This window comes from Pleurodeles waltl, chromosome 6 (genome assembly GCF_031143425.1).
Source record: "Pleurodeles waltl isolate 20211129_DDA chromosome 6, aPleWal1.hap1.20221129, whole genome shotgun sequence".
Classification (NCBI taxonomy): Eukaryota; Metazoa; Chordata; class Amphibia; order Caudata; family Salamandridae; genus Pleurodeles; species Pleurodeles waltl.
Genome location: NC_090445.1, coordinates 1,399,940,404 through 1,399,952,858, shown reverse-complemented (window position 1 = coordinate 1,399,952,858; position 12,455 = coordinate 1,399,940,404). Strand labels below are relative to the sequence as shown.

Sequence of the window (12,455 nt, the reverse complement as noted above, 5' to 3'; positions counted from 1 at the left end):
TTCAAGACACTTCTGTGTTAACAACACAGCTCTCAGAAGCAATGCTTTCAACAGCATCTTTACCTATCATCACTATTCAGACACATTTAGTGACTGTAATGGAATCACTAGAACCACCTATCAAAATAATAACATCTACTAAGTCACCTATTTCATTTGAAACAAGAGGTTCACTTGAATCTGTATTGTCAGTTTCTGAAAATAGTACTTCTGAAAATAGGTCCTTGTCCTCAGCCACTATCTCATTCAGTGCTGTTGAATCAGCTACAAAGAACAAATCAGTCTCTTTACATCTACCAGAACTCAGCTCGAATACTCCACCTGGTACACACACAGAATCTTCAACTTCACGTACAATATCAGTATCTCCTTCACCATTCTCGCTACCACACCAAAATATTTCTACTGAATCACCTGCAACCCTGGCTTTCACATCTGCAGCAGAACGTAGTGCCTTACCGCCTGCATCCACCTTGGCACATCAAAATGTTTCAATGCTGATTGACAGAAGTGCATTACCACTTAGAACTTCAGGTGGATCAATGACTGGATTTTCAACAACCGTCTTATCAGAAGCAAGTATTGTCACCTCAGAAATTACCAGTATTACAGCAAAGCAGGCAGAATCCACCTCAGTGACTGAAACATCTTCTCCAACACCTCCTTATAGTAACACACACATTCTTAGTACATCAGTCACTACATCTGTGCCACAACATCCATCTCCTAATCCAACTGCTTTTACCAGAAGCATTTATGAAGAAATGTTTTCCACTGAATTGTTTCCTGCCATTGCAAACCAAACAAGTTCAGTAAAGGAGATTCCATTTAGAGAGCAAAGCACCTCATCCAGAACAGTTTCAGTACACTCAGGATCTTCTACAGGTGTCCAAACTGAAAGAGGAATATCCGCTGCATCCACATCAGGCTTTTCTACCAGTGTTGCTTCTGAAAGCATTATTCCAGGCACGGAGACCTCTACATTCAGTTTTCCTGACTCATCAAGAAGTTCAAATATGTTCTTAACCTCTTCATCAGAGATTAGCACATCCACTGAACTTGTAGAAACTACTGAACTAGCTTCTTCTTACAAAGAATCATCTCATCATACTTCAGAAAAACATTTGACTGAACCTTCAGTATCAGTAATACCAATGTTTTCAGCAAAAAGCAGTGGTTTGATTTCAGGCCAGACAGATGAGCCATCAATCAGTGTTGTTTCTTCAGCACTATTTAAGACATACTCTGGTTCAATAATGGAACCTTCAACGGTTCCCCAAACAGCAATTTCCTCATCTACCTCAGAAGTTAACAAACTAAATGAAAGTCATTCGGAGATCACTACAACAATGAAACCGTCCACTGAAACTCATCGACTCACTAGCTCAGAGGCCATAACATCATCTTATGTTACATTAAATCCAAAGGAGCCTTCAAAAGCACAAATGACCTCTGCTTCTACAACACATACCCCAGAATCTGCTTATTCAACTAGATTGTTTCCTGTAGCCACAAATAAAACAGGTGCATTAATAACACACAGGTATACACAGCTATCTACAACAGTTACCAAAATCTCAGCTTTCAATGAAGCACAAATTTACTCAGAAACAAAAAGTTCTGATACTTCAACAGGTGTTTCCTTCAGCAATAAATACGAAAGCATAATCTCACCCACAAAGGTCACAAAATCCAGAATCACTACATCGTCAAGTGCCAAACAAGACAAATCGTCAGTATCTGCACTTCATTCTAGTACTCAAACTACACCCAAAAAGGTCTCTTCTATACAGACAATATCACCACCTTGCTCCTCATTCCCTGTTTCACCGGAAACTATTTACATAAAACAGTCAGTTACTCCACCTTTAGCATCTTCTACAGAAAGTAGTGTCTCCGTCCCTGCGTCCACCTTTGATCATTCAGCAGTATCAGCACCCAGTAGAAGCATTACATTGCCACTTAAAACACCTACCAATGAAATTACTGATCGTTCAACAATACCTTTGTCAGAAGTGAGTGCTTTGACCACAGGAATTCCCAAAGTTACAGAAAGAGACTCAGAACTGACATCATTTGCCAAAAGCTCTTCTCTGAACCTTCCTATTACCAGTTTAGAGATCATTAGTAGTCCGATCTTTATATCAGTTTCACAACAGCCACCATCTACACCAATTCCCTCTATTATAACACACGTGTCTGAACAAACATCTACAGAAATATTTCCAACTAGCACAAGTCAAGTAAATTCCCGAGCAACATTTTTATCTACAGAACTGGGCCCTTCTTCCACAACAGTTTCAACATATTCTATCCCTCTAAGCATGTCTACCAGTTTTAATTCTAGAAGTAGAGCTTCTGAAACCGAAACTACAACATCAAACATACTTAAATCATCAGTATTTAGTTTTTCTACATCAGAAATGGGCAAATCCACCATAGTTACAACAATTGCTGAACTGACCTCTCTTCAGAACGTATTACCTGATACATCAGTAGGCACAGCAAAAAAAACATCGCCAACTGCACCTTCAGTGTCAGTAATACAAACCGCTTCATCAGATAGGAGCACTGTAACAACATTTAAACCATACATCTCATCTGCCAGCGAGACTTACTCACCACCATTTGACACATCTTCTATTTCAATACCTGAATATTCAGAAAGTGCTCTGTCATCAGTGCCCTCCTCGACCACAGAAATACGCAAATTAACAAAAAGTGTGTCAGAGCTCCCTTCAACAATGGTCATACCTACTAAGATGCCTCCATTTACCAACAAAGTGGTCGAAGTATCTTATCCCACTAGGTTACTGCCAGGAGAGCGCTCAACAGATGATTTGAGCTCCATGTCTACAACACTGCTTTCAGAATCCTCTTCTTCTCCTTTGTTGTTAAACATCCACTCAACCCAAAGTAGTTCAGGAACACAATTTGAACCAACAGATCCACCAAAAGCATCTACACTAGTCTCAACATTCACTGAATCACCCCTTTCTTCTAAAACTGAAGTTTCAAAAATCTTAAGTGTTGCCACTGGTACCATTTCAGTGAGCAGAATGCCAAGCAAAACAGCAACACCAACCAGGGTTTCAGAGACATCTCACATTGCAGAATCTGCTCTTTTAACTGACTATTCACCAACTTTCCTATCAGATGTATCCTTCACTACAAATGCCTTTTCCGGTATGTCAGTCACCCAGTTACAGCTCACCTCAGTCAATGCACTTTCTGACCTAACGTCATCTGTAACCAGTGTAGACTCCATCCACACTCAAATGACTTTGTCACTTCCAAATGAACCACCCATTATGACATACCCCTCTAGTCAAGCCCCCGACATGGGGAGTTCCACTAAAGTATTTCCCACAACATCAGTTCAAAAAGGTTCTTTGACAGAGTCAATATCCACAATAAAATCCAAGCTTTCCATCACTAGTTCAAATGATTCTATGGCACATGCCAGTATCTCGTCTGAAACAAGGATTACAGATGAGCCCACACCTGGACGTTTTACTAGCACTGTTTCTGAAAGCATTCCACTTGTAGACTCAAGTACGTCTGAACTGTCATCAAATACAGCATCAACATCTTCCAATGAACAAGAGACTAACATCACAGATCAAGTGATAACACCAGCTGAGATCTATTCTACTGAGAAAATATCATCCCCCTTTACTGGGTCAACTACTTTAAGCACTGGAGAATCAACTTCTGATGAGCCACCTACACCTGAATCCTCCCTACCTAGCTCACAAGTCAACACTCTCACCTCAAGCCAATCAGAGTTTCCAACTGACAAATGGATTTCAACATCAGAGTTTGAAACATCTATTATACTTGATGGACATTCAGCAGGTGTCCCTCTTTCAGAAGTGGCCTCTCCATCTGCTGACATCAGCAGATTAACACAGTCTATTTTAACAACAGATGTTAGCTTTACAAAAAGTCAACTTGCTAATTTTACAGCGGTTCAAATAAAAGGCCTGTCAACATCTTCTACAATCAGAGCATCTAGTTATATACCTGATATCCAAGAAACAAGACTAACATCTGAATCTTCATTCACTGTGTCTTCCAGCATCCCTTCTGAAAGTAGTCATTTAACCATAAAAGCAACAGTGTCTCCCAAGTCTGAAATAACAGGGGCAACAGACAGCACCTTCTATCCAGGCCTCGGTACCACACAGCAGCCTATTACACAAACAGCAACACCCTATTCTGGTACGGTGTCACTACAGCGATCACCATCCACAGATATACTAATGCAAGAAACATCAGCAGAGTTAACAGCAACTCAGTCTTACATATCTGTTTCAGATACCAGCGACCTAAGGTTTTCACCCATGACCACCAATGTTCAAATCTCTTCACTGAGTGAGAGCCCTGCGCAAGTATTGCAAACATCCTCTATTTCAGCTACTCAGTTCTCCTCTCCTTCAACAAACAGCATCAGCATATCAGGGGACACACCTAATCCATCACCAGGAACAGGAAGATCAACTATACCACCCACGGGTGCTCGGAGGGAATCGACTGCTTCTGTGTCTTTGACAAAAAGTGCCTCCTCTGACTCTGAACTGTCTACTCAGTCCACTTTGGGTGTGTCTGCCACGACTGATTCTGAAAGGAGATCTTATAGTGCAATAACCACAGGTTTCGTCTCTTCAATGGAAACATTCAATATCGGTAACAGTACATCTTCCCTCCTGTCACCCCCTCACCAGCCGACAGGCAGCAGTATTTGGCCTAATATCCGAACGAATACACAGGTTGCCACGCAGAAGGCATGCGGCCTCTTTCTCAGTGGAAGTACCTGTCAAAATGGAGCCAACGTTATCGACGTCATTGTAGGTAAGAAAAATACACAATATTTTTATTTTTTGTTTCTCCTGTTCTAAGAGGAGTTTGAACTGTGGTCTCGCTATGAGTCACAGTCAAGGTGCTGATACATACATCTGTACTTGATTTGGGCCACGGTCTATCGTTCTAGTACCTTGCAAGTGTATTTGTAACTTAGCAGCTTATTATGGAAATACTGATTTGCATGTTTTTGTCGAAACTTTCAAAGTGCATAAGAAACCATTATAAAAGTCTTAAGAGCAGAGGTCTCCAAACTTTTTAATGCCGCGCCCCCCCCCCAGTTGAAAAATAAAAATAATTGGGCCCCCCTCAGAATTTTTCACAATTATTTTATAAACATGGCAATGTTTGGATATGTCTAAACCTATTTAAACATTGCAGTTAAGTACTGTTACCTTTTTAAAACTGCAATAACATGCTTCTGCTTAAAACAAAGGCCTGTTATCTGTATAATATTTATTTTGGCCAGAATCTGGGTCCCCCCCTGGGATCACTTGACCCCCCCCCCCCCCTAGGGGGGCCCGCCCCCCAGTTTGAAGAACTCTGCTTTAGAGGGACGTAATAAGCCTTTTACACATTCCAGTTTGATTTCAACAGAACGTGTTGAGCAACAAATGTATTATAATGTGTACTTGTATCTAATTAGATTTATAGCCTGCAACATTGGCAGATTAAGCTGACATTACCCACAGTTTAGCTGAATAGTTTCCCCTTTTACCAGCAACCATGTCTGTAGCACTGATGAAGGCAGGAAAGGTATCTAGAGAAACGGCCTCCTGCGGTGAGCACCGAGGCTGATCAGAACATCAATGAAATCAAAGAAGGGTGAAATATCACAACCAATGTCCAGGCTGATCTGGCCACTGATGGAATTCCAGAAGACAAGGGCTATACATAGTTATATGAGAACATTTACTACTGGCTGAGATTTATTCAGCTATTTAAAGCCATCATTTGTTTCTTTTCCGTGGTGTTCAGCTTGGCCGTGTTCCCAGTAGGAAGGAGGAATGAGGGCGTGTTACAGCTATGATATCCCGACAGAGAAGGGGGGTATAATTTAGCGTTATAGCCCATTGTTGAGAGCCATATGCCGATTGTTAGAGCCTTTAACAACCAGTATAGCCAAGGGCTATAAGAGTGTTAGAACATTCCACCCACAAGGGAGAACAAAGAAAGAAACATTGGAATATTGGAGTAGAAAGCTCAAGCCAGCCTGGAGCCATCGCATTTGGGGTGTAACACATTTTTTATTCGGCCCCATCCAAATGAAAGCAGAGGTTGAAATACGAAATCAGGCTTGTACAAATAAATGTTTAACACCTTCGCTGCCAGGCCTTTTCCCCCCTCCTGTGCTGAGCCTTTTTTTGGCTATTTGGGGCAGTTCGCGCTTAGGCCCTCATAACTTTTTGTCCACATAAGCTAGCCAGCCAAATTTGCGTCCTTTTTTTCCAACATCCTAGGGATTCTAGAGGTACCCAGACTTTGTGGGTTCCCTTGAAGGAGGCCAAGAAATTAGCCAAAATAAAGTGAACATTTCGTTTTTTTAAAAAAAATGGGAAAAAGTGGCTGCAGAAGAAGGCTTGTGGTATTTTCCCTGAAAATGGCATCAACAAAGGGTTTGCGGTGCTAAAATCACCAGCTTCCCAGCTTTCAGGAACAGGCAGACTTGAATCAGAAAATCCAATTTTTCAACACAAATGTGGCCTTTTACTGGGACATACCCCATTTTTACAATTTTTGGTGCGTTCAGCCTCCTTCCAGTCAGTGACAGAAATGGGTGTGAAACCCATGCTGGATCCCAGAAACCTAAACATTTCTGAAAGGTAGACAAAATTCTGAATTCAGCAAGGGGTCATTTGTGTAGATCCTACAAGGGTTTCCTACAGAAAATCACAACTGAAAAAGAAAAATATTGAAATTGAGGTGAAAAAAACATCACTTTTTCTCTACGTTTTACTTTTTCCTGCAATGTCAGATTTTCGAAAGCAATATACCGTTACGTCTGCTGGACTCCTCTAGTTGCAGGGATATATAGGGCTTGTAGGTTCATCAAGAACCCTAGGTACCCAGAGCCAATAAATGAGCTGCACCCTGCAGTGCGTTTTCACTCTATACCTGGTATACAGCAATTCATTTGCTGAAATATAAAGAGTGAAAAATAGCTATCAAGAAAACCTTTGTATTTCCAAAAAGGGCACAAGATAAGGTGTTGAGGAGCAGTGGTTATTTGCACATCTCTGAATTCCGGGGTGACCATACTAGCATGTGAATTACAGGGCATTTCTCAAATAGATGTCTTTTTTACACTCTCTCTTATAATTGGAAGGAAAAAATGTAGAGAAAGACAAGGGGCAATACCACTTGTTTTGCTAATCTATGTTCCCCCAAGTCTCCCGATAAAAATGATACCTCACTTGTGTGGGTAGGCCTAGCGCCCGCGACAGGAAATGCCCCAAAATGCAACGTGGACACATCACATTTTTTTAAAGAAAACAGAGGTGTTTTTTGCAAAGTGCCTACCTGTAGATTTTGGCCTCTAGCTCAGCCGGCACCTAGGGAAACCTACCAAACCTGTGCATTTATGAAAACTAGAGACCTAGGGGAATCCAAGATGGGGTGACTTGTGGGGCTCTGACCAGGTTCTGTTACCCAGAATCCTTTGCAAACCTCAAAATTTGGCTAACAAAACACGTTTTCCTCACATTTTGGTGACAGAAAGTTCTGGAATCAGAGAGGAGCCACAAATTTCCTTCCACCCAGCGTTCCCCCAAGTCTCCCAATAAAAATGATACCTCACTTGTGTGGGTAGGCCTAGCGCCCGCGACAGGAAATGGCCCAAAACGCAACGTGGACACATCACATTTTTTTAAAGAAAACAGAGGTGTTTTTTGCAAAGTGCCTACCTGTAGATTTTGGCCTCTAGCTCAGCCGGCACCTAGGGAAACCTACCAAACCTGTGCATTTATGAAAACTAGAGACCTAGGGGAATCCAAGATGAGGTGACTTGTGGGGCTCTGACCAGGTTCTGTTACCCAGAATCCTGTGCAAACCTCAAAATTTGGCTAAAAAAACACGTTTTCCTCACATTTTGGTGACAGAAAGTTCTGGAATCAGAGAGGAGCCACAAATTTCCTTCCACCCAGCGTTCCCCCAAGTCTCCCGATAAAAATGATACCTCACTTGTGTGGGTAGGCCTAGCGCCCGCGACAGGAAATGCCCCAAAATGCAACATGGACACATCAAATTTTTTTAAAGAAAACAGAGGTGTTTTTTGCAAAGTGCCTACCTCTAGATTTTGGCCTCTAGCTCAGCCGGCGCCTAGGGAAACCTACCAAACCTGTGCATTTTTGAAAACTAGAGACCTAGGGGAATCCAAGATGGGGTGACTTGTGGGGCTCTGAACAGGTTCTGTTACCCAGAATCCTTTGCAAACCTCAAAATTTGGCTAAAAAACAAATTTTCCTCACATTTTGGAGACAGAAAGTTCTGGAATCAGAGAGGAGCCACAAATTTCCTTCCACCCAGCGTTCCCCCAAGTCTCCTGATAAAAATGATACCTCACTTGTGTAGGTAGGCCTAGCACCCGCGACAGGAAATGCCCAAAACGCAACGTGGATACATCACATTTTTTTCAAGAAAACAGAGGTGTTTTTTGCAAAGTGCCTACCTGTAAATTTTGGCCTCTAGCTCAGCCGGCACCTAGGGATACCTACCAAACCTGTGCATTTTTGAAAACTAGAGACCTAGGGGAATCCAAGATGGGTCGACTTGTGGGGCTCTGACCAGGTTCTGTTACCCAGAATACTTTGCAAACCTCAAAATTTGGCTAAAAAAACACGTTTTCCTCACATTTTGGTGACAGAAAGTTCTGGAATCAGAGAGGAGCCACAAATTTCCTTCCACCCAGCGTTCCCCCAAGTCTCCCGATAAAAATGATACCTCACTTGTGTGGGTAGGCCTAGCGCCCGCGACAGGAAATGGCCCAAAACACAACGTGGACACATCAATTTTTTTCGTAGAAAATAGTGCCTGCCTGTGGATTTTGGCCTCTAGCTCATCCGGCCCCAGGGGGGGCAGAAATGGCCTAAAATAAATTTGCCCCCTCCCCAAGCCCCACCCCGGGGGGGTTGTCCAAGGGGTCGCTCCCCATCTGTAAAACAAAAAAACAAAAAAAAAATCCCTGGTGCCTAGTGGGATCTACCCCCCAGGGGGGCAGAAATGGCCTAAAATAATTCCCCCCCCAGGGAGCGACCCTTGCCTAAGGGGTCGCTCCCTCACGTAAAAAAAAAAAAACTCCCTGGTGTCTAGTGGTTTCTGTCCCCCTTGGGGGCAGATTGGCCTCATAAAAATAGGCCAATCTGCCCCCCAAGGGGGGCAGAAATGGCCTAAATATAATTTGCCCCCTAGGGGAGTGACCCTTGTCTAAGGGGTCACTCCCCACACCTAAATCAAAAACATAAACAAAAACAAAAGAAAAAATAATTATATCCCTGGGGCCCCTCTGGGGGCCCCCCTTTCTGCCCCCCCCCGGGGGCAGAAAAGGCCTTCCCAAAAAATGCCCCCCCTGGGAGCGACCCTTGCCCAAGGGGTCACTCCCTTATGTCCATTTCAAAAAAATAAATAAATCCCTGGTGTCTAGTGGTTTCTGCCCCCCTTGGGGGCAGATTGGCCTCATCAAAATAGGCCAATCTGCCCCCCAAGGGGGGCAGAAATGGCCTAAATATGATTTGCCCCCTAGGGGAGCGACCCTTGCCTAAGGGGTCGCTCCCCACCTAAAAAAGAACCAAAACAAAACAAAAAGAAAACAAAAAAAATGATCCCTGGTGCCTAGAGGTTTCTAATAATAGGCCGATCTGCCCCCAGGGGGGCAGAAAAGCCCTTCCCAAAAGCAATCCGGCTTTTGAAACGCTGGGAGGGACTTCAAAGGGAAGGAAATAAATTTCCTTCCCTTTGAAGCCTCTCCGGGCCTCCCCCACGTGATTGAAAGAGAAATTCTGAGCATTTCTCTTTCAATCGCACTGGAAGCTCTGGGGAGACCCTGTGACAAATCAGCACGCCCACGGAGGGGTGGGGGAGGTCGGTGGTGGAAGGGGAAGGGCTTCCCCTTCCATCCCTGACTTCGGGGGGTGGGGGGAAGCACACAGAGGGAGCGATAGCGCTCCCTCTGGGCTGTGTGCTGAGGACGTGGTGGTTACGTCCTCGGCACAGCAGCACTGTGCCGAAGGACGTAACCACTACGTCCTCGGCACAGAACCGGTTAAACGTTAGTCCTCTTGGTCACCACTATGCAGTAGAAAAGGTAATTCTTTGCCAAGTAACCTTTGGGAATAGAAACAGTAAACTACACCTTATAGAGCATAGTATGCAGTTATATTGCTCAGAGCCTGCACAATTTAAAGAGTTTGGAGTTTGAACTAAGCAATTTAATGGAGAGTTTAGAGCCAATAATTCATTTGAAGGCCTAGAAAGCATATGTATAGGATTTAATGGGTGCCCCCCAAAATGATTTTACGACAATTTAGTGACAGGTGATGCATATTAGTGACACTGGCTAAAACATCAGGAACTTTGGGGACATTTAACAACACATTCAACATTTTAATGTACATGACTGGTAATGTTAGCCAATAAGTGGTATTATATATTTTTTGTTTTTATCACTGGGTGTCTCTGTTTATTGTTGTTCATAGATTTTTTTTTTTTTTAAACGTTTTATTAGTTGACAAGTGATATTTTAACATATCTATAATCCAGCATTACCACCCCACTGCTCTCACATTTGTATTAATTTTGTCTTGAATGCAAAGTCCACATAGTAATCAGTGAGTAGTATGAGGTCTGTTGGATTCCAGCACTCAAGGACCATGAATTCACCAGTTTCCAGATAGTCGATAAGCTTACTGTACCCATACATTGCCAGACACATCCAGGCGCATGGATGCTTAATCAGGCCCACTCCCCCAACCTCCTCAACTGACTCAAGGCATTTCCCCATTTAGGGTTACCAGGAGAGTATTTCCATGTGCATCTTTACCACTCACCCCACATCACCTAATTCTGCAGGTGTAGCCTTTAAATCCATCACCATTTGCGCCACGCATCTAAGTCATCCGCAAGTTTCTCCTCCCCGTCGTATGTTTTATTCTCACCTCTTCTGCCGCTGCCCATTCCAACATATCACGGAACCAGTCCTCATATCTAGGTGGCCCCAAACTCAGCCATTTAATAGTGATACAACGTTTTGCTAATAAGTGTCTCAGTAATACAAATTCACTGCTACGTTTCTTCCCTTGAGGCACAGGGACCAGCCCCAGCAAGAGGGTTTGAGGCATAGGTGTTATCGTCCAACCCATGGATCTATGAAGGTTCGCTACAATCTCCCTTCAGAAAGGTGTTAGGGACAAGCAATGCCGCCCTCCTGGGAGTCTCCTGTGCTTTCTCTGGTAGTTTCCCCACCACAGGTGTTGCTTGAGTGTAATTAACAATTTTGTTGGCTTGTGGGTGACGGGCTGATTTATCCTTCACCATGATTACTGTTGGGGCCCATGCTATAGCTCACCAAAATCAAACAGGAGTGTCTCTATGGTAGGTATATAGCCCCTGTTGCACCTGGGGGCATGGATGAGGATATTGGTCTTGGTCCTCCAGGAGGGCAGGTCCGCAGCTACTGGCCTTCACTTCACCACTGATTGGGTTCAGGAGTACATTCGCAACTGAGCGGTGGCCTAGGGGCTGCTCAGCAGGATATTCCACTGCTTTGATCAGGGCAGAGGGACAGAATCACTACACCAACGTCGCTACAGCCCAAATGCTTGTGCCCCAACAGGACAGCGAGGCTGTGGTATAGGGAGGTGGCACACTTAAGGCAGTTCAAGGTAGGGCCACCCGTCCGAGGATCATTAGGGGATACTTGTCAGGGCCGGATGGGTTGTGTAAAATTCTGGCTATTGTGCTGGCCCACCCTCCCACCACAGGCAGGTCAATTAGCCTGCAACACACATTTTCCGGGTAAGAAAGTGTCCCTGAGATGCCTACCTTCTACCCTTACTGGATAGATTATCAGAGCCATTAGTTGCCTCACTTCAGCAGCACCACAACACCGCATCCAGTGCTCCAGGTTAGGGACTGCTTTTTGAATTCCAAACTTTTAGAGTTGCCCGCCTCCATGTACGGCCTCACTCGAATTCTCTTGTTCCTGTGGTCAGGGAAAGGCCCAGGACCCGGGCCGTGCTTAAGAGACACACTACATGGCCCTCACACTCCTCAGTGTTCCCTCGCATCCACATTTTAGCCACTGCTGTCCCTCTCCATCGGTGCGGTGGCCTCAGCGGGTTTCCACACAGGCCACCCACCAAGTCCCATAATGGCCAGGCCCGCTACAGGTCCTCTACAAGCACAAACCCCATCAGGCCCACCCCGCACAGACAACAGCAAGGTGCCAGGTCTAGTGAGGGGGTCCGGCACTAACAGGCAGTCCATCCGTCTGTTGCTGCTGCTGTCACCAGTCTCGGGCAGGCTGCCAGTTCCTCAAATAGGTGCCGGTCAATGTAGGCCACACCCCTGTGGGCTCAGCCGCGGCCTGGAATGCTGCC

General features: G+C 44.4%; 1 long non-coding RNA gene across 1 annotated transcript in view; it reads right to left on the bottom strand.

Annotated features, from left to right (window-relative positions):
* The window catches only part of LOC138300887 (uncharacterized), a 403,056-nt gene that overhangs the window by 198,430 nt on the left and 192,171 nt on the right, over positions 1-12,455 (bottom strand). The window lies entirely within an intron of this gene.